The sequence below is a fragment of the Chamaea fasciata genome, unplaced genomic scaffold (assembly GCF_029207755.1).
Source record: "Chamaea fasciata isolate MVZ Bird 193981 ecotype frontalis unplaced genomic scaffold, bChaFas1.0.hap1 SCAF_5, whole genome shotgun sequence".
NCBI lineage: Eukaryota > Metazoa > Chordata > Aves > Passeriformes > Sylviidae > Chamaea > Chamaea fasciata.
In genome coordinates this window covers 63,945,615-63,970,837 of record NW_027094090.1, presented here as the reverse complement: position 1 = coordinate 63,970,837, position 25,223 = coordinate 63,945,615, and the positions used below count along the sequence as shown (strand labels likewise).

Genomic DNA, 25,223 nt, shown 5'->3' with positions numbered 1-25,223 from the left:
TATGTGTGTGTCCAGTGTGTGTGTGTGTGTGTGTGTGTCCCGAGTGTGCAGAGTGTCCTTGCAGGGGGTATGCCTGGGTGACTGCATGGGCTGGGGGGTGGTGTGCATGCGTGTGACTGTGTGTACAGGCACACTTCACCTTCTCCTGGTGCAGCTCTGTCAGCACCTTGCCCTGTGCTGGGTCAGGTGCTCTCTCCTTTTGTGTGCAGTGGGACAGCCAGGCTCTTCGCACACAGGCCAAGCTCTTTCCATCCCTTCAGTCTTTTTCTATCTGGCTGGCTGTCTACACCGCTGCCCGTGTCCAGTTGTCTGTTCCCATAATCACCAATACGCCTTGACTAGCTCACACCCTACACTGCCTGTGGACTCAGCAGCTGTGCATCTCTGCGTCCCTCCCACACACACACACACATTCACACACACACACACACCCTGAATCTTCATATGTGGCATATTCAGTTGCCATTGGAAACCTAAGAAAGAAGTGAATCTACCCTCCAAGTCTTAAGCTGGTGGTTTTTTTCCTTTTTTTTTTTCCCTCCCCTTTCCTCCTCTTCTCACAGAAGGCGAAGTCGTTCGCAATGAATCCATGGCAGCTTCGATCGAGCGGTGAGCTGGAGCACCTACTCACAGGCCACTCCTTCATGTGACTGAACAGAGACCTTTCCCAGCACTCGCTAAGGAGAGCAGAGCCCTGGATTTACCTCCCACGTACCCGGGCACCCCCAGCGCAGGCACTGTGAGGTAAGCCAACCTCGGCACCTCTGTCTGTGACTCCCTCCATCCTGCCCTCCCTCCCTCTCGTTGCTTGCTCCCCAGAGGTGTGAGGGAAGAGAAGGGCAGGGGTTTCTGCTATGCTGTGAACAAAATCTAGGCTTTCATCAGCGCCCTCCCCACAAGGGAGAGCTGCTCCCTCCCCTCTGAGCCCCTTCCCTTGCGGCTCTGTATGCGTGTGCAGGGAGGGGTTGTTTGCAGAGCAGCCGAGGGAAGAGCTGCGGATCCCCCGCACGCAGTCCCGAGTGCATTCCACCCCTTTCCCATCCCTCCCTGGGCACACACACACCTGTATGCTCTTCTCCATTCGTCATTTTCCTTCACCTCCCCTATTTCTCGGGAGAAGGGGCAGCCAGGCTGACTCTGCTGCAGCCTGGCCAGCAGCAAAGCTGAGCTCCACAGCCCTGGCCTGGGTCACCTCAGGAATGCAGCCTGCAGCAGAGCAGGAATGGGCATCATGCTACCGGGAGTGGGGCATAGAGGGGAGGATTCCTCCTCCCTCCTCATCTCACAGATATTTTGGGGATTCCAATTCCCCACAGAAGATGCTGGCCTCCATTTCCTAGCCAGGTACCTCTGAATACCCAGCCCAGCCTGCCACAGCTTTTGGGTTGATGGGCATGCTCTTTGTCACTGCTTATCTGCTGTCTCCTGGTGCTCCTTCTCAACTGGAAGAGATGTTTTCCTACTGGAGACAGTGTGTTTCATAAGCAGGGAACGCTGTGTGCCCTGAACAGGCATTGAAGGGGCCCTGTGCAGAGCCTGACCCATTTTAGGGCGCAAAGCTCTTGGGAGCACCTGAAAGGGCCTCCTGCTGCCTGGGGCTGCCCTCAGTGCCCCTTTCCTCAGCTCCTCTGCAGGGAAAGCAGGAAGATCAGCTGCACTATTTCCATGCCATGTCTCTGTGCTGCTGGAGCTGCTGTGATGTGGGAATGGGAGGGGAGTGGGAGCAGCTGTTTCTCCCAGTGCCTGGGCAGGCCCAGACATGCTGCCAGTCCTCAAGGAGCACAAACGTGCCTGGCGATGCTCTCCCCAAAATAGACCCTAAAGCGACGAGCTGCTGGCAAAGTAGTGGGTAGCCTCAGAGGAGTGAATTTTAAAAGGGAGGTCTGGGAGTTTGCAACCTGCCAGGCTGTAGTTTCAGGCTCTGCACAGACTGTGGCAGAGACCAGAGTTTTTCTGAGTCAGATTTTGGGGGCTGTTGTGTTTCTCTGAGGGGAAGGGACTGGCAGGGTCTGTGCTACTGTGCAGCCCCAACAGTGGTGCTGACGTGGTATCCCCTGAAGGAGGTGATGGGTTGTTCCCCTCTTGCCCAGGTCCCACCTGGTGATGCTGACAAGGAGGGGACATCTTCCACTGCATCTTCCAGTGCACCTTTCTGCTGCCACTGCAGGACTCTGCCATCAGTTTTCCCCAGCTGCAGTTCCTCAGTGCCCCCTGACCCACAACTCTGGTGCCTCTTGCTGGTTTTCTTCCTTCTCTAGGTTGCCCTGAACCCTGCTTTTCCCTCTTTCAGCACCTGCTCCTCACTTCTCCTTCTTTGTGACCACCATGCCGGGCACGAGCATCTTTGGTCAGCCTTGGGAAGGGTTGTTGCTGCCCAGTGGGGTTGTTTCTGGATGCTGGTGCCAGCTGATGATACTGTGAAGTCATATTTTCCCCTCGTGCATGTGTTGTAGGTGACAAGTGACCATGGCGTTGTTGATGTGTCACTCTTCCTCTTGGCCAGAGCCTGGCAGGGAGCATGCCCATGCAGTCACACTCGGTGTCATTGTTGGGGAGTTTGCAGAAAGCAAGCTCTTCCCATATGGAGCCTCCAAAGTCATTTGGCATTGGTTAAATTCCTCAGTCCTCTCAGGACATGGCTTTGGCACTGGCTCAGGGTGGACAAGACAATAAATCCAACTCTAGGGAGCTTGGTACTGGGTCAAAACTGCTGCAGCTACATGGTAGAAAATGCTGATCCAGTATGAATTAACTCTGCTGCTTGAGATTTGTTTAGAAAACAATGTTGGCTTAACGCTGTACTGGCAAGATTTATGTTGCGTTAGGTGTTATCTGTCTGCACAACCCTATCTTGTTGCTGGCTCAAGTGTTGTTTGTGTGCCATATCTGGCACGTGCTCCGGATCGTGTGTGCTACAGCTAATCTGACAGATGTAATTGCATGCTGCAGCCAGCCTGGTTCAGTCCCTCCTGTCAGGCAAGCCAGTCTGAAAGAGGGTTAAATTACAGTCTGGGACTAAGCCATGTCCCACACCAGGCAGATGCTGGAGAGGATGGCATTGGCTGGGAGGAGGACAGGCATCGACTGAAGAGGAAGGGGAGGGAAGGGAAGAATTGTCACAGCAGGAGGATGTTGTTCTCCAGCCCTGACCACTCCACAGGTTAGTGCACAGGGCTCAGGAGAGGCATCATTATTCCTCATAGGATCATGTTGCAGAAAATGGGATTGCACTATAGACAGAGGCTGAGCCAGCCCCACTGGAGGGAGGTGCTCATTTGGGACAGAGTATGAGTGCTAACCCTCTCTGTTATGCTGCAGGGATTTTTCCAAGTCTGTCACTTAAGTGCTTGTCTTGCTGAGGGAGGTAATTTTGTTTGTGCTGAAGGGTCAAAGGGCAGGAAGGTGGTGAGGGGTGATTTGCCTCACGCTTTTGTGTGGATGTGTGCACGTCTCTGGTGATTAGGAGGAGAACTTGTTGACCGGTTTTAGCAGTCTGAAGTCAGTTTTACTATAAATCCCAGCAAAATGAGCTTTTGGAGGTTTAAAGTCAAGAGATGACACCATACCTTGTTACTAAGGGTCCTAATCCTTGCAAACTCTCACACTGGTAACCATGCTGTACCACAGTTTCCCCTACCTTTACATGGAACAGGCAGTTGCCACAAACTGAGAGGAGAGGAGAGGAGGGGGCTGGAGAGTAGGGATGTGAGGGACCAACACCTCAGGCTGCACAGGGAAATGCTGTAGGGAAAGGAAGGTTCAGCCTGTGGACTCTGCTGACATGGCTGAGTGCTGTCATTCGCAGGGGGCTGGATGCTGGAGGAGAATATGTAATGACCAGGGGGCTGAGTGCCAGGGCCAAGGCAGCAATTCAGTCAAGCCTCTGTTTGTTTGGGAAGAGAAAGGGAGTTTGTGGCTTGTCACTTGGGAAACAGAGTAGAGATTCAGTGGAGAAGGACAGGCTTCTTGGCTGGGCCTCCCTGAGCAGCCATGCCACGTGTCTGTGTGTGTCAGGGGACTAAGGGGACCCTGGTACAGGCCAAGACTGGCAGCTGGCCATCCCCACCCCCCATCATTTCACCTCCCCCTTGCACCCTCTGCACAGCCACTGCCAAGTGGCTGAGGACAGCCCTGAGATACACACACATGACAGACCAGTGGATGTGAAGAGAGGGAGACAAGTTAAAAGCCTTGTTAAAAGAGCATCTGGATGGGATTTGTACTACCTCCCTGCCTGGTTTATGCCCTGTGCAGTAGAACGGATCTGTGTGAGTATCCATGTTGCTTCATTCCAGCCCAGGTACCTTCAGCAGGGCTGTGTCTCATGTGTGGGGAGTCTTGTTGGGTTAAGTCAGGGCATGAAGAAGACTTCTTTCTCCCCCAAGTTCCTTCTCTATCTCATCCCAGTGTGAGTCCTCTCTTGTTTGGTGGAGGTGGAGACCTGCAGGCAATGGAGGGAGGTGTTGCAGAGGGAGAGGGGAATCTGAGACACACGGAGTATGAAGGTAAGATGAGAAAGAGGGAGCACCTGAGAGAAAAAGGACAGAAGCAGGAAAGGAAAAAAAGGGGTAGAGAGGGAGGCAGAAAGAGAGCAGCATGTCCATGCAGTGACAATGTGGTATGGAAGTATCTCATATCGATATTACAGACTAGAGTTTGACCTGACCAGATTTGTACTGAGTGGGGAAGTGGTCTCAAAAGCTCTGCAGCAGGAGGACCAGCTCTGCACAGTAAACTGCTCATCTTCTATCCACCTCCTTAATTAAGGGAATAGCCAGCCTGTGATTGTCCTGCTTTGAGATGCCTTCTCCTTGTGCATGTTTGTCTGCTCCCGATGTGGAGGAGGGAACATGGCTGAGAAGCCCCTCCTCGTGTCCTCTGTCCTCCTGGCTCTCACCTCATGGAGTCAGAAGAAGTGAATGTGCTGTCCAACACTGCTAAGAATTGCCTTGCGTTGTGCTGGAGGGATGTTGGTGAGGTCTTAGAGGGGGGCACAGACTTGCCTTTAGATGGCTTCCCAGAAAAACTTATGGCCACATTACCCTACACAGGCAATGTCTGCAGGGAATTAATTCAACAAGCTACACAATTTTTTCTACATTTTATTCTACATTTGCCCAATCAACATGTCCCACAAGAACTGAACAGCAGCAATTAGGTAAGAGGGATTTATGGAAATTTCTCTTCCTCTTTTACAAAATATACTTGAGTACGTGTACATGAAGTAAGATAGGTATGCCAGGTCTGTCACAGGGTAGATTTCATACAGATGTTCTCAGTGTCAGTTTTGATGGGGATGTGATGGCTTCCAGAAGCTGGAATGCCAGTGTTGGCTTGCAGGCAGGTTGACAGGTGAACATGTATCCACAGCCAGTCATGTGCTTCTTTTCCATCTCAAGCTTCCTCCCTGACTCCCTGTTGTAGGACCAGTGGTGGTATGGCTTGAAGTGAGTGGCACATCAGGGCCACTGGGCTGTGTCCCGGTCTTAACTGCCATGCCTTTTAAAGCCAGCCAGCATGGTGAAATCTATCGAGAACCAGTCTGGCACAAAGGGAGAAACACTCATATAATGGGGCTACTTATTTGAGTTCTCCAGCATTGCCCATTTCATTTCATGTCTTGTGGCTGATGCAGTTGAAAGGCAATCACTGGAGCTAACAGCCCAGCATTGTTCTGCTCACCTTCTGATTTACTTCCTTTCATCCTTGCTGGGTTTCATCTCCTCCCAGGTTCATGCATCCCCCAGCACTGAGGTCACTTTCTTTTCATCACACCTTAGCCTGCATATAATCAAGCTAGCACTGTTCCTGCCCTGAATCTTCTGGGGTCAAGATGGAAATCAGTATTCAGCAAGAGACCCAAACAAATGAGCAAAACTAGCCTGGTTGGTCAGAACAGGGTGGATGTTATCCAAGAAAACTCGCATTGATCAATTCCAGTCACCTCCTGTGCTTAAAGTGACTCAGTATCTCCATTTTTAGGATGTTGCTGGGGAGCTGAATTCTCTTATGATTTCTCTTGTATCAGCTGTCCCTACCAACAGTATTTGTGAGATTCTTTTCCTGTATCTGCTTAGATGAGGATCTGTTGGAAATATGCTAGTAGAATAATGGGTGCTGGGACAAAGCAACTCATAAAAACCCCACAAATCCAGTGAAAAAAAAAACCCCAACAACTACAAAACCTCCGCCCCCCTTTTCCTGAACAATAAGTTATCAAGTCCAGATGGTTAAATCCAAGAGTTTGGAAGGAGCTTAAGTGATTGAGCTGCTAACAAAAATATGCAATCTCTTGTGGGAAAAAAAAAAACAACAACCCAAACCAAAAAAAAAAAACCAAACAACTACAAAAAAACCTACTGATCTGGGGAATTGGAGAAGACCAAATGTTGTACCTATATTTAAAAAAAGGCTTCAGTGATGATCCAGGGAATTAAGGATCAGTAGGCTTTGCATCTGTATCTGGTAACTGGTGGGAATGATAATTAAAAAGCAGTGCTTGAAGACATCTGGAAGATTGTGGTCTGATAGGGCCTATCCAGCATGGGTTCAGCAGGGAAAACTGCATCATGCTAATCTCATACAACTTTTTGAATGTGTCAATAATGCAGTGGATAAAGGAGAACCAAGTGATATAACATATTTAGACTTACAAAAGGCTTTTGAAAGATCCTGCACTTGAGCTGCTAAAGAAGCTAAGTAGTCAACGAGAGACAAAATATTGACATAGATCAAAAACTGAGTAGGAGACTGAAAGAATGAGGGGATTAAACAGTCAAGTTTCACCATGGCAAAAGGTTAATGTGGCCTCCAGGTTCTCTTCTAAATCCCTTGTGATTTGCCTTATTGTTTAATGAATTGAAAAGGTGGGAGGAGAGATATGCCGTATGGAAATCAGCAGATGAGACAAAATTATTATGTTGGCTGTGGACAGAAAGGGCTGTGGGAAATGCCTGGGAAAGAGAACTAAGTTAAATGAATGCACTGTGCTCTGGTGAATGAAACTAAATGTTGGTATGTTCAAAGTAATGTGTGTTGCTGGGCAGACTCAAAACTCTTTAAGATACCCAAAAGGTCCTGAATCAAGAGTATCAGCCAAATGAAAGTGCAGGTGAATATCTTTGCAGTGTTCTGCCCCATGCTGTGATGCCCTTGAGCACACAAATCAGCTGTTTGGATGCAGAGGCAGTTGGTAGAGAGGGCTCTGGAAGAACTCTTAGTACACCTGCAATGCTGCTTCATTTGGAATTGCAAGCCAAACCTGGGTCAGCCTGTTTCTGAAGGGATGCTGGAAAACTGAAGGGCCTCTGAGGTGAGAGCAAGCCTGTGAACACCCCCAGGTGAAGATATGGAGGAGACAGGTTGTTGGTGTCAGATAGCAGACTGGGAGTGTATGGTGTGAGGAAATAAAATTATGAGACATTTGAGGATATCTGTCCTTCCTTTCTTTATCACCTAGGAGTGAAGGAATGCACAGTGAAATTAAAAAGTATGGGATTTAGGTTCACAGGGTTGAACTGTGGAGGTCTAAGACATGAGAATTTGTCAGGTCCAAGAATTTAGAAAGATTCTTAGGGGACTTGTGTGTTTTGCGGAGAACAAGAGTACCCCAATGAGCTTTAACCATGGATGAGCCCAGTTCTGGAGCCTGAACCTGCAGGTTCAGTCTTCAGAGCCTATATTAGCCTGCGACTCATAGCAGCAAATAAGAAAAACTGAGACAGGATTACATTGTCCCTCATTTGTCTGCTTTGATGTTTTTCCGCCTTTTCTCCCCCCAGATTTCAGTGATGATTTTCTTGAGAGCCAGTGTGGACATTTCTCTGACCTGGAATGGTTGTTCCCTTGTGTACATCTTACCTGCTGGGACATGCGCCGTGAAATTCTGTTCATGTCTAATCATGTTGAAGTCCATAGTATGAAGGAGAATTTTCATCCTCTGAGTTTGAACTTGGTTCTGAGGAAAACCAAACCCCACCCCTGCCACAGAAAAGGTGCAAACCCACCCAAGCTTGTGATATTGCCTCAGACCAGGCACCTAACCTGCAAAGTTCCCAGACATTCCTAGGAGATTGCCCATGCTTCCATTTTCCACCTGAGTTATGGATGCAGGAATCAGTGCCAGGATAACAGGGTATCCAGCAAACTTTCCAATTTCCAGGCCAAGCTGGAGCCCAGAATTAAAAAATCTGTTGGGGCTGAAGGGAGAAGAGAAATCCCTAAGACTATGGAAACCCTGAAACCTTATTTGATTACTTCCTTCTCTCTTCAGTTTAAGGACCTGAGTCTACAAACATATCTTTCCTATCCAACAGCATTCCCTACACAGGAGCATGGTCCCAGTTCTTGTTTGGTTTTTGTTGTTGTTGTTGTTGTTGTTGTTTTCCTGAGTCTGTGATATAGGATGCTGAAATCTTCAACAGCTTGCCTAACTTAGCTTGTTTGATTTCTAGCTAGTTGTGTGTAGCTACAAATGTCTGAGTAGCTACACACAAATTCCAGACTCCTTATAAGTATGTCTCTTTCCTGGTCAGCACATGAGGTGTGAGCAGAGTGACTACTTGCACAAGGAAACTTTTTAAAGCCAGATAAAAAAAAAACCAACAAAACTGGGGATCATCTTTGCATGCTGCTCTTTACTGGATCTCTGTGAGCTCTCTTGTATTCTTAGGGCTGTGATTTGTTTTGGTGGGTAGCTTGGAGATGCACCCACCGCAGCTGATGTGGATAGAGTGGGAGCAGCCAGGCTTGTGTCCCAGTGCCAAGAGACCTGAGGTCAGTATCACACCTTCCCACATGGTTAAAAGTTCCTGTGAGGCCAGAGGGAACTTTGGCAGTGTGTCAAAGCTGACATCACTGCAGCCCCTGCAAACCTCTGGGGTGGAAGCAACACCTTCAGCACCTCTCCTGGAATCCAGGATCTGGGGACTGTGGGGGCTGAGAGACACTGACATCACCCATGCTGCATGCCAGCAACCCCAAGGCTTTGGAGATGGCTTGATCATCACTCCTCTATTATAGCACCTAAAAAGACCTCTGGGATCAAAAGATGATTGCATCTCTCTGCTCTATTACAGCAGCCAATGAACCTCCAGGGCCAAAGGATAAATGCACCATCGCTGGAGTATTATAGCATTTAGAAACCTCACTCACTGACTCACAGCTGTCTGACCCCTCCACCACAACCACTTTCAATTTGTCTCAGCACCCAGCCACCTTCTCTACTGAGGTGTAGCTGGGTAATCCTTGTGCTTTTACAGTGTCTGCCTGTGTGCAGCACTGAGGTGAGACCACACTGCCTTCTCACTTATTTTGGTATGGGGGAGCACTGGTGTTGTCATGCATTTGCCAGACCTTTGCTCTATGAATGCATCAAGGCAGCACTGAAATGATCCACTTCTCTTTAACACAACATCTGTGAACCTCTGGTAGTGCTTTGCTGTGGCAGGTGATCTGCTGCTGCCTGGTACAGGGATAGGGCTCTTTCTCAGACTGTTGGAGGTGTGTCAGAAGACAGCTCAGCCCCTGGCAAGAGCCGGGTTGTACCAGCAACTCGAGCTTACTAATGGCAAGGGGGATACTTTGAATGTCTGGTCAGTGATCCTGGCATTTAGAAAGCATGAATTAATTTCTCAGACACCCTAGAGAGGTGGAGTTCTGTCATGTTATGAACCTGACTTGTAGATTCTGGGGAAAATCCTAAAAGCTTTTGGTAATAGAGGTTTTAGTGAGTTTAATGCCGGTGGAATTAAAAGTCTCTAGGCACTCGTTGTGAATGGATTTACATCAGGGAGATTAGAAAAGGGAAAACATTATTGGTGTCCAGGAAACTCAGGAGAGCAGCTGTCAGCTGGTTTAGATGGAAAGTTCCCCAGTGGGTAGGTGCCCTGGCAGCCAGACAATGCATACGCACACCCCATGGGGCTGGCTCGCACGCTCACAGGCTGGGGACACATCCCAGGGCCACTGTGGGGATGTCACATGTGAACATTCACAATAGGGTGCTTGCACTCAGCAATTTTATGGACACACTGAACATGGTTTAATGCAGAAATTGTCTTTTCATTTTGGCTGGCATCTCTTTTACACAAAGACCCATATGCCTCATTCAAGAGCTGCTGGCCTTTCCCAGCATGTTCACTACTGTTCACTCCTGCTGAGGAGCATGGAGAAGAAATATCTGCCCTCCTCCCTGCCCACAGACACACCACTGTATGCAAAGAAGTCTCTCGTTCATGGATAGGCCTTTTACAGCCCCCTTTCTTCCCAGCAGAAAAGTACCTGGTGTGTAGCTATGAAATGTAACAATGAAGCACAGTTAAACTGAACACTGGGCAGGATCCTTGTGGAATAATTTTGTGAGGTTTATTAATTTCGTAGTAAATTTTGGCCAGCTCACAAAATCTACCATTTTCAACTTGTCTTGGAGGCCTGGGGAGGCATCTCTCTGTTGGCCAATTTCTGCTCCTTTTTCCCAGGCCTCAGTGTTTGCCACTGCTGGAGAAAGCATCCTGGAGGCAGATGGTCCTTTCCTGTGCTCTTAGACAAGGAAGGCATGATCCTGGAGGGTTTGGCCTTTCTTGGACTTCCCTGCAGAGGCTGAGTTGCTAAGGCTGTGCTCTTTGCTCAGGGATCAGAGAGGCAACAGAAGAAAAGACACCACGAGGCCTATGGGGAGAATCAGAAAGGTTATGGCCTTAAGTACATGAGCTGGTTATGCTCCTCTTGGGAAGGCTCCAAGAGATGCCATTCCCCTTGTTATTTCTCTCCAAAGTCCTTATCATTTGTTGGTGCATGTTTTTGAGAGCAAAGATCAGGGTTCATCCACCCTGGCCTTCTTTGTAAGTGGTACATCATCAAGTTGAGGACTCAATTCAAATCCTGTTTTGAAGATCCCTATTTCCTCTGCCACAGGAGAGCTCACTGGGCGATCAGCTTTTGTTAAAGCAGGGAGCTCCCTGCCACAGGGAAGATGGGCAGACAGGAGAGCTGGTGCCTTGCCAGGGCATGCAGGTAATAACCTGACTTTATCAACTGAGTGCCCACAATCAAGCCAAGAGCAGAGTTACACTTCCTTTGTTGGGTGAAGATAATGCCCTATCCACAACACAGAGCATGGTGCTGGGATTCATGCCATCCCTTTTCTTCCTGCACAGCATGGATCACTGCCTGTTGACTCTGGGGGTCTAGGTGAGGGGGAAAGGAGTGGTTGATATGCCCTCAAAACAAGGTGTCAGATGTTGAGTACCAGGGGCTGGGCAGACACAATGTCTCTGGTGCCCCTCCCAGTGAGTGGGTTGGTGCCACCAGAGTGTCCACACATGGGGAGGAGATGAGAGAGAGGAAACAGCTAGGAAAGAGGGTGAGCAGTCTCAGTACCACCCCAGGTACTGACCCTTCTTGTGCTGGCAAGAGGTGGTGGGAGTGCAGGGAATCAGGGAAGGGAGAAAGGGAGGGGGGATGCTCTGTTGGCAGGCTGGCACCCCTCAAAGTGGTGGGGAGCTAGCAAGCATTGTGGTAGTCAGCCCTTGGCCCTGGGCTTGCCTTCATCAGATGGGAGATGCAGCTTGGAGAGAATGGAGATTTTAAGTAAAGAATAGAAGCAAAAATACTAATATGGTGACTGAGGCTATGGCAATGCACTCAGCAGCGATGTTTCTGCAGGAACTGGAGCTGCCCCCTGGAGCTGTGGGCCTAATCTGTGGTGGGGAGGGAAGAAATCTGTTGCTGTGACCACTGATCCCAGGAAAGTGCCTGACCTGGCACTCCTGATGATACACTTGTCCGGCAAATGCGTTGCCTCTGAGCTGCTGGGCTTGCAGGCACCTGCCTTTAGATGGATGCATAGCCAGGCTGGGCTCACTTCGGCTCAGGCTTTATTGGCACTGATAGGATCTGTGGACATCAGCAAGGAGATCCACTCTGGAATCCACTTTGCAACTGGCACTGCAAAAATGTTTTTGTTTTTTCTGCATCCTGTATGAAAGAGGTTCTATCCCACCATTGCCTTTCTTGAGGCATCTCTGTTTCTGTCAATTTATCCACAAGTATAAAGAGAACATGGGTGCAGGTGTCCCCCCGGTGCCAGACAGCCGTGCTGGCTGTTGTAATCAGTTCATTCAGGCAGGATGTGTTCACCCCCTCTAAACAGTAGTCATTGTCTATTCCCAGGCAGAACCGTGCTTCTGGAGGACTTCTAGCACAACTAACTCATCATGACAACCAGCAGCAACTTCAGGCTGCTTTCAGAGAGCTGTTTGTGGAATCACCTCAGCCCTTTAGCACAAGATGCACACTTGCAGCAAGCCCTGCCACTGCAGAAGAGAGAGGCTTCTGTTTCCTGCGAGTCGTGTGTCCCTGGCAAATGCTAGCCCATGACTAATGTGTTCGATGCTCACAGGTCAGTGTGAGATGGGAGAAAGGGGATCTTTATCTCAGTGGAATCACTGAGAGCAAATGGTCTTTGCAGCAGTAAGGATGTGATGAAATTGTCAGCTGCAAAAGACTCTATGTGGTCTTAAGGCCCTAGATGGGGGCAGGTTCATAAATACGATGGGGCACACTCCCTGCTTTCCTGGAGATGGGAAAAGTTACTTGAGGGCAGCCCCTAGGATTTTCAGGCTCTGTCAGTTGCTTTCTGGTGATGAGAAAACCTGGCATGTTCCTGTTGGGACTGACTAGCTGAGATTCCAAGTCCTTCATTTTTATGATTAGCAGTGTTTATACTCACTGGTCTTTCAGAGACTGTCCTGTGTGTGAAACTGTCACCTCACCAGAGAGCACAGGTCTGAAGAGAGTGTAGTGGAGGCTGAATGCACCTGTGATTTATAGGAAGATTACAGCCTTGCCTGCAAATCCACGTGGATGTCAGCATGGTTTACATTATCTACACCACGGTGGCATGTTACATTCTCACAACACGCAGAGGGTGAGAAGGGGCAGACTTTTCAGAGGGAACTGCCTCTGGGCATTGCTATTTTTTACTTCATCTTTGGAGTTGGTGAGCTGAGTAGTTTTGCAGGGTGACATGCATGAAGAAACCTGACACCAAGCTGGAGGACCTATGAGGCTGTATCATGATATAGCCAACAAAGTGATCTGCTTGCTGTTGCTTTGATGTGATCATATGACAGTTTGATGCTTTATTCAAAGCACTGGTTACAACTTCCTTGCCCTTCTTTCCCAAGCACTTCGAGGCCAACTAATTTATTAATAAATTAGAGGGATTAAAATAAACAGTGCTTTGAAAATCATTAGGCATCCCAAATGCCTGGAAACAAACAGCAGTTGAAGTAAAAATACAAAATGCAAATAGGCTAAGAACTGGGCCATAAAATATTGTATCCTAGCCCTGGGGCAGCTCTGGAAAGAAAAACTGTGGGTCTTCCCCTGCCTCTTTGTGTTGGGACAGAGAAAATAGTACTGGGGTTCTGTGTATGAGGAACAGTCCCTGCCCCAATTCCTTCAGTGGTACAGAGCCTACCCCACCAGTGGCTTTACTGGCTGCAGAACAGAAATGTGGGGAGATGAGGCCACAAGCACCAGCCACGGGGCTGGAGCTAAGGCAAGATCTGGAGGCTACAGACTGGGGACCATCTGGGTGAGCAGCTGTCCTAGGCAGTTCCTTCTGCTACTCTTGGTCCTGACCCTCACCCTCCAGGCACTGCATACCCAATTCTTTCCTCCTCTCAGCTCACTGCCTTTCTCACTCCAGCTCCTCTTTCCCACTCCGAAGACCCAGGGACTGACACAGTCAATTCATGCAGCACCCAGCTCATCTTCCTTCAGTGGTACAAAGCTGAGCCCCTGCATTGGTGGCCACATGAGCAGGAATTCTGGCTGCTGCCAGAGCAATGAGAGACCACACTACACAATGACATTTCCTCATTCTGCATCCTGTCTGGGGTGGTGCATTTATTGTTGCCAGCTGCCTTTTACTTGTCAGTCTGTGCCAGTTCAGAGACACACTATAACGCCACTGTCCCAGAGAGGAAACGCAGTCCCTAAGGACATCACAAAGGGTACAAACAGTGCATGAGGGTGTGGGTGATTATCTGATTGCTCTGGTGTTCTGGGTGATGTTTATATGGGGATTACTTGGAAAAGGAAGCATTTGAAAAATGCATCATACATGTCTTTGATGTGTTTAAAAACTGGTGTGGTCTTGCTTAAGAAGTGGAAGTAATGAGGGCAATCAGTCTCGGCTCAGTAGGATGATTTTTAGGCCAGAGAAATGTGAAGGAATCACAACTGACTGATGTTCCTGCCCAGAAAAGAGCAAGGAGATCCAGTTTTCCTGGCCGTTGTTGGAGGTCCTGTGTTGGTGAATGAGATATTCACCACCTTCAAGACTGAATCCTGTCCATAGTTGGAGAAGATTATGTATTTGTGAGGGGCAGCAGGGGTTCAGCTGTGAGAAGTCTGCCTGATTCAGGAGTTGCCTGGACCATCTTGAGTTTGTCTTGCATGACAAGCTTCTCAGGCATCACTGGCCAGGGAGAAAGCAGTCAGACAATGAAAGAAAGCTGGCCTATGAAAAGGCAGAGCCTGTCTGATAATTGAATACTTCTCCCTGCCTGGCCAGCACACTGCGAGTGGAAGGCATCATGAGGCCAAGTGCCTGCCACTGCCAAGGGACTTTTCCCCTCCACACAGTCACTGGGATTTCTAATCCAGGCTGTATAGGACAATGCTGTCATGTTAGTAACGGTATAACTCTCTTAGCAGTCTACCGGTGTGACAGAGTCACAAAGAGAACAGTGTAGGCTGAATCTGCACTCATGCTTGCTAAGCCTATAATCCCAGTTTTGATTTTCTCTCCTTCTTTTCACATTTTTAATTTTTTTTTTTTTTTTTTTTTTTTTTTTTTTTTTTTTTTTTTTTGTTAATAATAAGCTCAAACTTAGTAACAGTGATTCGCTTGTTGCCTGTTTATCAGACTTTAGCATGGTGTCCAATTTGGATTGCACAGGACAGAAAGGTGAGGTTCGGGGGGAGAAGGAAGAACTGGGAGACAAAGGGGGAAGCTGGAGAGTGTTCCTGTTTCCTCTCTCCATGGAAACTAAGGCTGATTTCTTTCTGTGAACCTGAATGTCTTGGTTGTTTTTTCCCCTATGGTCAGAAGAGGCTGGTGATCAACTCTGTTCTCATATTCGATTTATATCTTTAGTGGGTTTCCTTGTAAAGGTTCAGCAGCTATTAGCAGCTGATGGGAAGTGTTTGGTGGTCTGTGGGATGGGTGGAGGCAGCACATGAGTGCCCTGAACTTGTCTGGCCTGTGCCATGGTTGTTCTGCTTTGGTTAGGCAAGTGTCAGTGGTGTAGCTAAGCCCTTCCAAGGCTGTGTCTTGTAACTGCATCTGAAACTGTGCCTGTACCTCCTTGAGACTGATCTACTTTCTCTGCAGGTCCTAGCAGATCCCAGATGTTCCTCAGCCCAGGCAGTTGCAAGACCTGCTGTAGGGCTGATTCTAGCACCATAATGTGTTTCTGCATCCAACCTCCTTTTTATTTTGCCTGCCTAGGAACCTGACCAGCTCTTCTCAGAAACCGCTTGGGCTGGGCAGCAAGATTCGTCATTGGGCAGTAGTAAGAAAAACCAGGGAATTTCTGGATATGAATGTGAAGACTGTTGCCCAAGAGCTGCTGTGAAGAACTGCCTTGCACTGTCCTTCTTGCTCTGGGCAGTCACTGGCCTCAGTCACACTTCAGCCAGTTTCACCCCAGGGGCTTCTTCCAGGGCGAGCCTCCTCCCTCCTTGTCTCCAGTGGCAGGCACAGCCCTGCTGAACTGCTCTGGGCTGCAGGTGGCCGTGCTTGTGGCCAGGTGACACTGAACACAGGAGACATGGAGCAGGTCATCCGGAATAAGCAGTTAAATGTGGGCTGGTGCATAGGAGGACAGTGAACAGGAAAAGGTCACAGAAGGTTAGAAAGGTTAGAGGGGCAGAAAGGTTAGAAAAACTAACTTTTGTTTAGTTAAAACTAAACAACTGTGGAGAAGCATTAGAGTAGTACTGAAAGCCTTCTGCTTCACCTTGGTTAAATAATGTGTACTTGTGGTTCACCGTGGCAGGACTGGTCCTGTCTCCAAAGAGCTGTATCCAGGTGACACATGTGTGGTGCTGAGACTGCCTGGCATAGAGAAGACAGCTCTGTCTGAAACCAAGGGAAGCTGTGGGGCATTCTGGCAGCTTGTGGGGTGGTGAGTGATGGCAGGCAACATGCTGTCATGGAGGATCAGCGAAACTGCTCATCTCTCAAGCTGTCTGCTTCTCTTGCTCTTTGTGGGCTTCTTCTCACTTCTCCTTTTCATGTGCTCATATCACCTCTCTTTTCTTTCCCTCACTTTCTCTCTCTGTGGTGCATGGCTCAGTGATTATAATCCATGATAACCCTCTATTCTCTCTTCTCTCTTCCTCACCACCTTTCTCACTCATCCTTTCTTCATGTCTCTCACTAACACTCTGTTGCTCTCCCTGCCAATTTATTCTTCTCTTTCCTCCCACACTCTGTCCCCATTTCATCAATCTCAGCACAGTCCTGTTTTTCACCAGAGCTGCTGTTTCATGTTTACTCCAGTGGAGGGAGGGCAGGCAGGTGTGAGGGCAACGTAACAGGTAGGAAGCAGGATAGTTGAACTGAGACCTCCTTTGGTGACCATGGCTGAGTCACTCACCCATTCAGTGGCCTGCCTCTTTTCCTTTGACACGGCAACACTCAGCTAAGAGTGAATCTGCACTGCTTAGAGGTTGTAGGGCCAAGGTCTGTGAAGCTCCTGGAAGTGGGCTAGAGCTCTTTGGGTGCTTGTGCAGTTTTTGTTTGCCTCTGGTTCCCAGCTAAGCCCTTGTACCCAGACTGACACGATGGAGGCATGTTCCCAGCCCTGCCTGTTGTCCTATTCACAAAGTCTGCCCCACCCACACTTTCATATGAAATAACCCCATGGGATGAAGTTGACAAGGCTCAACTATGGAGTTTTGATCTGCAGTGATCCAGAGCTTTGTCCCTGCAAACCCCTGGAGACTAATGGCAATTCCTGTTACTATAGGTGCTACCTTTGTAATTATACCGATTTGCCTCCCCAGTTCCAGCTTTTTCTTCTTTTCTTCCTCTCTGCCACGCCGCTTTTCCACCTTTGCATACCGGAGCCTGCCTTGCCTGCTGGCTGCTGAGGGCTGGCCCGGAGCTGACAGATGCTTGCACCTTCTCAGCTCTCATGGGTAGGAGTTGCTATGGGAGACAGTGAGAAAGAAAAAGCGCCTTCCCCAGAAGCACTAGGAGCCAGAAGTCTTCCATTGAGTGGAGAATACCCCCCTCTTGTGCTTCTTCCTCCCCTCAGCCCCCCTTTAGAGAGCACTCTGCAGAAAGCCGCCTTTGAAGCCCCTTAATTAGTGTCCCGTGTGTCCTGAACGGAGCCCTTCATTACCACCAGCAAGAGGCATAAATTGGCATGTGTTTCAGGTTTGGGCTCAGTGCCAGAATTTTGTTCCAGTCCCCTCACTCCAAACCTCTCCAGCTTCCCCCCTTCTCGACACACATGCGTGCACACACACATTCACTCTCTCTCACAGAAAAACACACACACATGCACGCAGAAGGGACCCTGCCAAAAAAAGAGATGTTCCCTTTCCATCATCCCACATTTCAGAGAAAAATAAACAAAACAATGACAGAGGTTGCTCTGTTCCCTGCCTCCCCACGGCTTGCTCTTGGCTCTGTTGACCCTTCAGCATATGCAACTGCAGGTTGGGGGTCATTATCAGCCCCAGAGTATCTCTCACAGGCTGTGGATGTGCTCAGAGGGTGCTAATTAGTGAGAGAAGGGCTGATTAGGTTAGAAATTCAGTGTTTATTTTATCTTCCTCTTTTTTTTCCCTTTATTTTTTTTGTATGTGTATATGTGTGAAAATAGTGAGGTCAGATGGAGTCTCAGGAATAATGGCAGAAAAGGCAGCCAGGAGTCAAGGGGCGTGAATCTGTGTCCTGTTTCACTTCTTCTGCACACCCTGGCTGGACAGGTGTTCTGCAAACGCGCAGCATTCCTGCAGCACACCAGCAGCCACCACACGTTCCCTGTGGCTGTCCTCCTTGGGATTGAGTGAGACATCTCTCTGCACAATGTTCAGTAGAAGCTTTTTATACCTGCAGAACCTCTCATCTCCATCACCTCATCTTTTCCAGCTCAACCTTAGTGCCTTTGTTCCCACCCCACCCCCCACCCCCCGCATTTTTATCCCAGTGTCACTACTAGCAGCAGCCAACAGGTTACAGGCATCACCAGCCTTTCAGTGACATCCCTTGTCTTTGCTGATGTCTCACCCCAAGTGTGCTGTCCTCATAGAGAAATCCTGTCTCACTGGCTCTTGCTCTGCCAGACTGAGGAAATTCAGTTTATCTCTGCCATGGATTTTGTCCCTCCTTTGCCCCTCCTTTGCAAAAGTTGCAACAGAGGATCCCCAAAGCTGATTAGGAGTCTGATTTCCAGGAACTCCAGAGTCTCTGTGCCTGAGCAAATCATGTCCTTGTCCTATTACCAGGCCATTCTTCCCTGCACCTATGCTATCTTCAGCCTGTTATGGACTGTGGGATAAAGAGGAACAGATCGTGGTATGGCTGAATACTAACTTTGTCTTGCCACAAGGCTATTCTGTGCTTCCAGCACTGCAGAGAGAAGCTTTGGGGCCATGAGGGGCAGTTGAAAAATAATTTCCTTCTTTCCACTTAACCTAAAGTAGGTCTCTGGGGCCAATATTTTTGATGCAGTGGACATGGAACCTTTCTCCAGAGGCCAGTGTTTAGGTTGAGGATACTCAGGTTCCAGCAGGCTGAAGGAGAGGGAAGGAAAGAGGCTGTACTTAACTGTGCTCTACAGCTTGCTTTCTGGGGTGGGAATTGTGCTGGCAGACTCATGAGTTCAACACAGTTGGAGGCTGGGATCTGCAGCAGGCCAATTTGTGGGACCTGAGGGCTCACTCTGATGTTGGCAATGAAGGCCATCTCTCCCAATTGGGGATATGACTGTTGAGAAAGGGCTGAGTTTGTTTTGTTGATCAGCTTGGGGAGTGTGTGTGGGGGGGAAGTAAGAACTTGTCACTACAATGTTCTGGGGGAGTATTTGCAGGGAGGAGTATTTGCTCAGTAACCAGTGGGGGGATTATGATCTCTTGGAATCATAGCTGACTGGGATGTGTGGGTCTGACAGCAGAGGAGATTCTCTTGCTGACAGCAGGAGGGCCCTAGACTCTTAGCTGCTTTTCAGAGCCCAACTACAAAGTGTCTGGTGCACAGGGGCTTTGTACCTTTGGAATTACAAGCCCGGCTCCTTTTTAAGGGTGGGAGAGCCGCTGCGGACCCCCAGCTCCAGGGGTGTACTTGTGGTGGGAAGAGAGGCCACATGTGTGTGCTGGTGTTCCTTGGGCTGTGCGCTGTCAGTAGGACTGCATGCATGACTGTTTGGCTGTTGCCTGAGAGGAGGGTGTATTTGTCTGGGTACAATTCAGACCTCATTCCCTTTTCATCGCATCGGTGCTTTTTTACCATGTGGCTCCTGCAACAGCCAAACAAACAAACAAACACACACACGGGAATCCAAACTCCTTATTACCCCTACATTGCAGATGCAGCCTGATTTGGCCTGCATTTCTCCCGTTGCCACAGCAACCGTAAGCCAGGGAGTAAATCAGAATATCCTCTCTGGTGCTTAACACCCCCATATGGCAAAATAAATGACAGTGTGGAAAGCCTGGTCTGTCTCCCCTACCTCTCCTTCCCAACTTCAGTTCAGCAGAGACCTTCTAGAAACCCCTCATATGCCTGTCAGACCCCAAAGAGATCACAAGCTTCCTCCATAGGGGATGAGGGAACACCACATCTTCTGTGACCAGCAATCCCCCTTATTTCCTCCTCCAATTGCTGTGTCTCCCGTAGAGGGTGATTAGGTCTGAATCAATGTTCACTGCTCGTGGTCTCAGCTCAGCTGGCTTTTAACGAGATGAGTCCCATCAGCTCCACTAAGGACCAAACAGCATCCAAACCAGGCTTAGCAACCTGCTTCTTGCTTCAGCAAACTCTGCTTACAGCTGGGAGAAACAGAGCCTTTGGAGAGGAGCAAAGCAATCAAAGCACATTTAGGACCAGGACTCCTGTCCAGCTGAGCTCAGAAATATGCTCACTGGGACAGCTGCCAAAAGGGCTCCACCAGCTACGCTTTGTGTTGGCCTTGGGCACTTCCAAAGTCAGCAATGTGCTTAGGAGAGAGATCTGTCTGCCCAGAAAGAAGAGTCCTTGGGAGGAGAGGAGGGACTGAGAACTGGTATGGTGCAGTCCCCTGGAAGCAGGGGAGAAGCTGGACTCGTATTTTCTACTGCAGCCCTTTCTACGTGCATCCTGGGTTGGATAATTCTAGGTGCTACTGAAGCCTTGGAGGATGACCTGCCTCCCCTTTTATTCCAGCAGCCGATTAGAGGGTATATGTTACTTATGCCTCCCCCAGCTTTGGCTGTGACTTCCTTCCTTAGGTATCTCATTCTGTTCTTTGGCTGGATTTCCCCTGAGAATCCGATTTATGGCTCCCCAGTGATTGCTAATGTGTAAATACCGTGTTATTCAGTATGGCAATGTGAATGCCCTAGTGCATTGGAACTGTTAACCCTTCAGCAGCTAAAGATCCTCTCCCTGTTGTGAAAACTGCCTTTTTTGACAGAGAGAATCCTGGCCTGGGATCATGGGATCTCAGTCGGGCTCTAGGCATGCTTGCAGATTGGTGCAGGTGGGTGGACCCTCAGGTCTCCTCAGGTTTCTGTGGAGGGAAAAGGATGAGGCAGGAGCAACGCAAAGAAAAGGCAAAAAGGGCCATTTCACGATTAAATGCTAGAGCACAGCAGCAGTGTAAAAATATACATATATTACAAGCCTTAATTAACACAGGCAAAGGGAAAAGGAGAAAAAAAGCCACTTTTTAAAGGTTTCACAGAGACTATAAACTGGCAGCACAGAAAAAAAAATGTAATACATGCAAATTAATGGCATAAATTTAGGGTTACTTAACTTCACAAATGTTAACAAGCTCATAAAAAAAAAGTTATTCTTTCTCAGTTTCCTGTCGCTGTTTGTTTAATTCTCTCTCTCGCTCTCTTTTTTAACTCTGTAGAGAAGATTATGTTTTCAGTATATTCCTCCTAAATTAATTCTGCCTCTCTCTCTTCCTTCTCCCTCCCTCGTCTCTGTCTCTTTCTCTGTACCTTCCTCTGTCTGCTTGCCTTCCTTCCCTGCCTATCTATCATATTCTTAATGTCCCCATCATCATAGAATCTAGTCTTGGATACAGTACTGTCTCATTTCTCTCCCTATTTCCTTGCCTGGCTCTCCCCCGCTCACACCCCACCCTTCTTTGCAGCTCTCAGCCTGCTCCCCTCTTCTGCCTTTTTTTTTTGCCTTTTTTTTAAAATTATTTTTACTGGTTTTTTGTTGGGTTTGTTTGGGTTGTTTGTTGGGGTTTGGTTGGTTGGTTGGATTGGGTTTTTTGGGGATTGGTTTTTTTTGGGGGCGTGGTGATGTTTGGGGGGGGTTTTTTGTTTGTTTTCGGTGTTTTTTATGTTTTAGGATTTTTTTTTTTTGTTTTGGGTTTTTTTTTTTTTTTTTTTCTTTTGTTTGTTTTGTTTTTGTTTTTGTTTTGGTCTGTATTTTTTTTCCTGTAGCAGTCTAGCAGCAGTCAGTATAACTCCAGCGTGGTAATGCTATATGTAACACTGCCAATTTCCAAACATGCATTTTTCCTTGCCAATGGCAGACAAAGAAGGCATGGAGCAAATTAAGTGGTCTCCGGCTGACCTGCTCGTTCATCAAGCGTTTGAGTGGCTGTTTGTTGATGCAGACTGCGTGGCTGGAGGCAGAGGTACGGGTGTGTGGGCAGGCTGGGTTGGTACACCACAGCCCCACTTTGAAACAGCTGTCACAGTTCCCCTGACACTGTCCCCTTTATTCGAGGCTCTGTCTCCGCACAATGGTGGATAATAAAGGGCACAGCAGCTCCTTGCTGAGCCTGGGAAATCATGAGTCCCCGAGGTCACCGTGTCTCTGCTTCCTATGTGTTTTTTGCTTTGCTTACAGATAAAACTAAGTTTAGAAAACTCAGGCAATTTCCAGTTTAGCTCTGCCAAAACTCATTTCTCCGGAAAGAGGACATATGCCTTTTGTTCTGCTTCTTTTAAAGCTACCAAGGACACCCCAAGTTGCATTACTCGTGACGTAACTTGTCCTGTCCGTGATGCTACAGCGTTCTGTTCTTAGGCTCTTGTTCTCATTGCTTAAAGGGACGATGGGTAAAAAGAAAAATCTTATTTTGACTTATGGACCAGACTGAGTCATAGGAAGACATCATCAAAAAAAAGAGGGGGTGGATATCATCATTTTTGGCCACAAGCCATCTTTGGAGCTTTCAAAGTTGCCTGTAAATATTACTGCCAGCTCTGTTTCAGTATCAGAGACAGGAGTCCTGGCCAATAGCTTTTCTCCTTAGTGGCCCAATTCAGTATTTCAGGATGCTGGAGAGAAGAGGGGGAAGTCAGTGCTTTATTCAACATAGCAATCTCAGGAACAGGGAGGTGAAATTACAAGCTGGAGTCCCCAGGCAGCAGTGAAAATAAGAAAATCCAAACAAACAAAGGACAAAACCCAGAAAAAAACTGAATTTCCCAAAGCAAGAGGAAGGATGTTGGGGAGTGGGTAACAGAGAGGTTAGGAAGAGGAAACACAGAAGGAGAGTCTGTTGTGTTTGGAAGACGTGGGAACCATCAACACAGATGTTGCAGAAGAAAGCAATTGAGAAGCTGAATGGGACTTGCATGGGTTTACAGTTGGGTGCATGCTTAAGTGTGTTGCTAAATGGAGACCTGAATGAGTGAGAACAAGAAATAATCATGCGGGAGTCCCCGTACAGAATCAGTCTCTGTCCAGATTGACATCACAGGCTTTCCCACTGATATAAATCATTGCTTTTCCTGGGTAGGAAATGAGTCAGGGTGACTCTGGAGCTTAGGGTTTGGCCTATGCAGATTAAGAGGAGTAGTAAAGAATAAATAAAATATGGAATATGCAAGGGTGACTAAGGACTTGAAGAGAAGCAAAGAACTGTGGGGGAAGGAATAGTGCCCCAGTGAGAAACAAGGAGGGGCTGCCAGATTAATTGCTTTCTAGGGCTACCTGGAGAGACATTTAGGGGGATAAGCATCATTCCCTGGCTATGCAGTACCTATTACGTGGGTTAGTGGGTAAGACATTTACGAGCTGAGTAATGCTCCTTTTTTTTTTTTTTTTTAATCCTTTCAGCCCGAAACAGTCTGAAGCAAAGTTTGTTTCTCACTGAAAATATTTTCTGCACCTATGAAATCAGAGGCACAAAAACAATTGCAGCCTCCATGTACTCTGCTACTGACAGCATCGAAAGAGGCAGAGCAGAGAATAGGTGGGGAAATAAGATGAAAAACTGGACTGAGCAGGAACAAAGGAAAGTGTGGGGTGTTTGTTAAATTGAGCTGTCCCCCATTTTTGATTGCATCATATCTTGGATTAGCTTTGGCCTACATAATTAAAATGGAGGATGTCAAGGTACCAAGAGGAAAAAGTATTTTGCTGGGTTATTGCACAAATCATCTGTTCGCTGCACAGCTGCTGTAGGAAATGCAACGCCATGAGTAGACATATATAATTGTAGAGATGGGGAATGAATAAACGTGTTTCAAAGAACAAGGAGAATTCTAAATGTCAGCAAAGGGGTATATGACTCACTCATTGGGAAAATACTATTATTGGATTCGTAAGTAGGACTGTACAAAGCACTCAGAGGAGGATGCTACTAGAAAAAAGAAGAATTAATAAATGAAGGTAACATTTGGGAAGTGACAGTGAATGAATGAGGAGATGTGCTATAAGTGCCATGAGCTATCACAGGGCCTGGAGTGAAAGCAGAGAGAAAATGCGGGGTTGAGGATGGCAAAGCATGAAAAGAGAGAGATCATGGACAATGAGGAGAGCATTGCTGGAGACTGCTCAAATACAATGGAACGGATGAGTGTTTGTTATAAAACTACTTGGCTTTTGGCAGAATAATGGTGACAAAGAATTTCTGTTCTGCCGAGTTGGGATTAAGGAAATAAATGAGGTGGAACTCCATGGGAGGAGAGGAAATGGCTGTGCTGAGGAGGCAGGAGGAAGCCCAGGACCCAGCTGGAACTGGCTTCTGCAGAGGAGTGTTAGGTTGTGATGGACATGTCATATGGAGGAATCCCTCCCTGTTTTTCAAAAGGAAAAAGCGGTGTTAAAGTGTAACAGATGATATTGTTTAGATTACAGACATGGCTGAAATAAGCAGTGCAGGACCAAGGCATTTTGTGAGTTTAAGCCAGGCATTGAGAATAATTAACTAATGCTTCTGGTGCAGTCAACAACAAAGTTGCAGATTTCTTGAGTCCAGAACACAATGAATTTGAAACCTTTCAGTTGCCAAACCCCACACACCATTCCAACAGACCCATCCCACATGCTGGCTGGTCATCCTCAGAGCCTGAAATCCTGTGTGCTTGCACATCTGCCCAAGCAGAGGCCAAGGAGTCCAGCCACTTCTGTGAATGGATCTGTCCTGTTTACAGCTAGGGCCAGGGGATCTCTAGTCCTGGAGGAGGAGATTTCCAGAACCTCTAACTTGGGTCCAGCTGGGAGCAGTTCTTATTTTGGTATTGAAACCCTGAATTCCCAGCAAGCTGCTTTTCTGGCTGTCTTGGGTTGATTGAATCGGTAGAGAGACAGATGTAGGTGGATAATGGGAAAGGGGGTGTTAAGTGGTAGAGCTATTGCCTGAGCGAGAGGGAAGGATGCCGTGTAAGTACTGCCAGTCCCCATTCAGTGAGCAAGTGGTGAGTCAGGGGCAGATACTGAGTCAGCAAGAAGGCGGATGGGTAGTGGGTGGGTAGAGCACCCTGGCTAACTCAGTGCAAACCACTCAGCTGCACTGTTGCACTCGGCTCCCTGTGGCAAAGTTGCATACAGTGGTTCAGGCTACTGCATCCCCTCCCCTCCCAATTCCCTGGGCTGCTTTTCTGAACCAGTGGGGCTTCAGAGAGCGCCCCTGACCATTGCCTCTGGTGGGCATGTATTTTCCTGACTTGTTTATGAATCTGCTTGCAAGTACTGCTTCTCTGTGAGGTGTGGTAGTAAAAGAAGGGGAATG

The 25,223-nt window shown here is 48.0% G+C and overlaps 1 long non-coding RNA gene across 1 annotated transcript in view; it reads left to right on the top strand.

Moving 5' to 3' along the window:
- Window positions 1–25,223, top strand: part of LOC136289854 (uncharacterized) — a 48,912-nt gene that overhangs the window by 15,599 nt on the left and 8,090 nt on the right. The window contains exon 2 of the long non-coding RNA XR_010720882.1: window positions 564–744. This is a non-coding gene — a long non-coding RNA (uncharacterized lncRNA). The remainder of the gene's footprint in view (window positions 1–563; window positions 745–25,223) is intronic.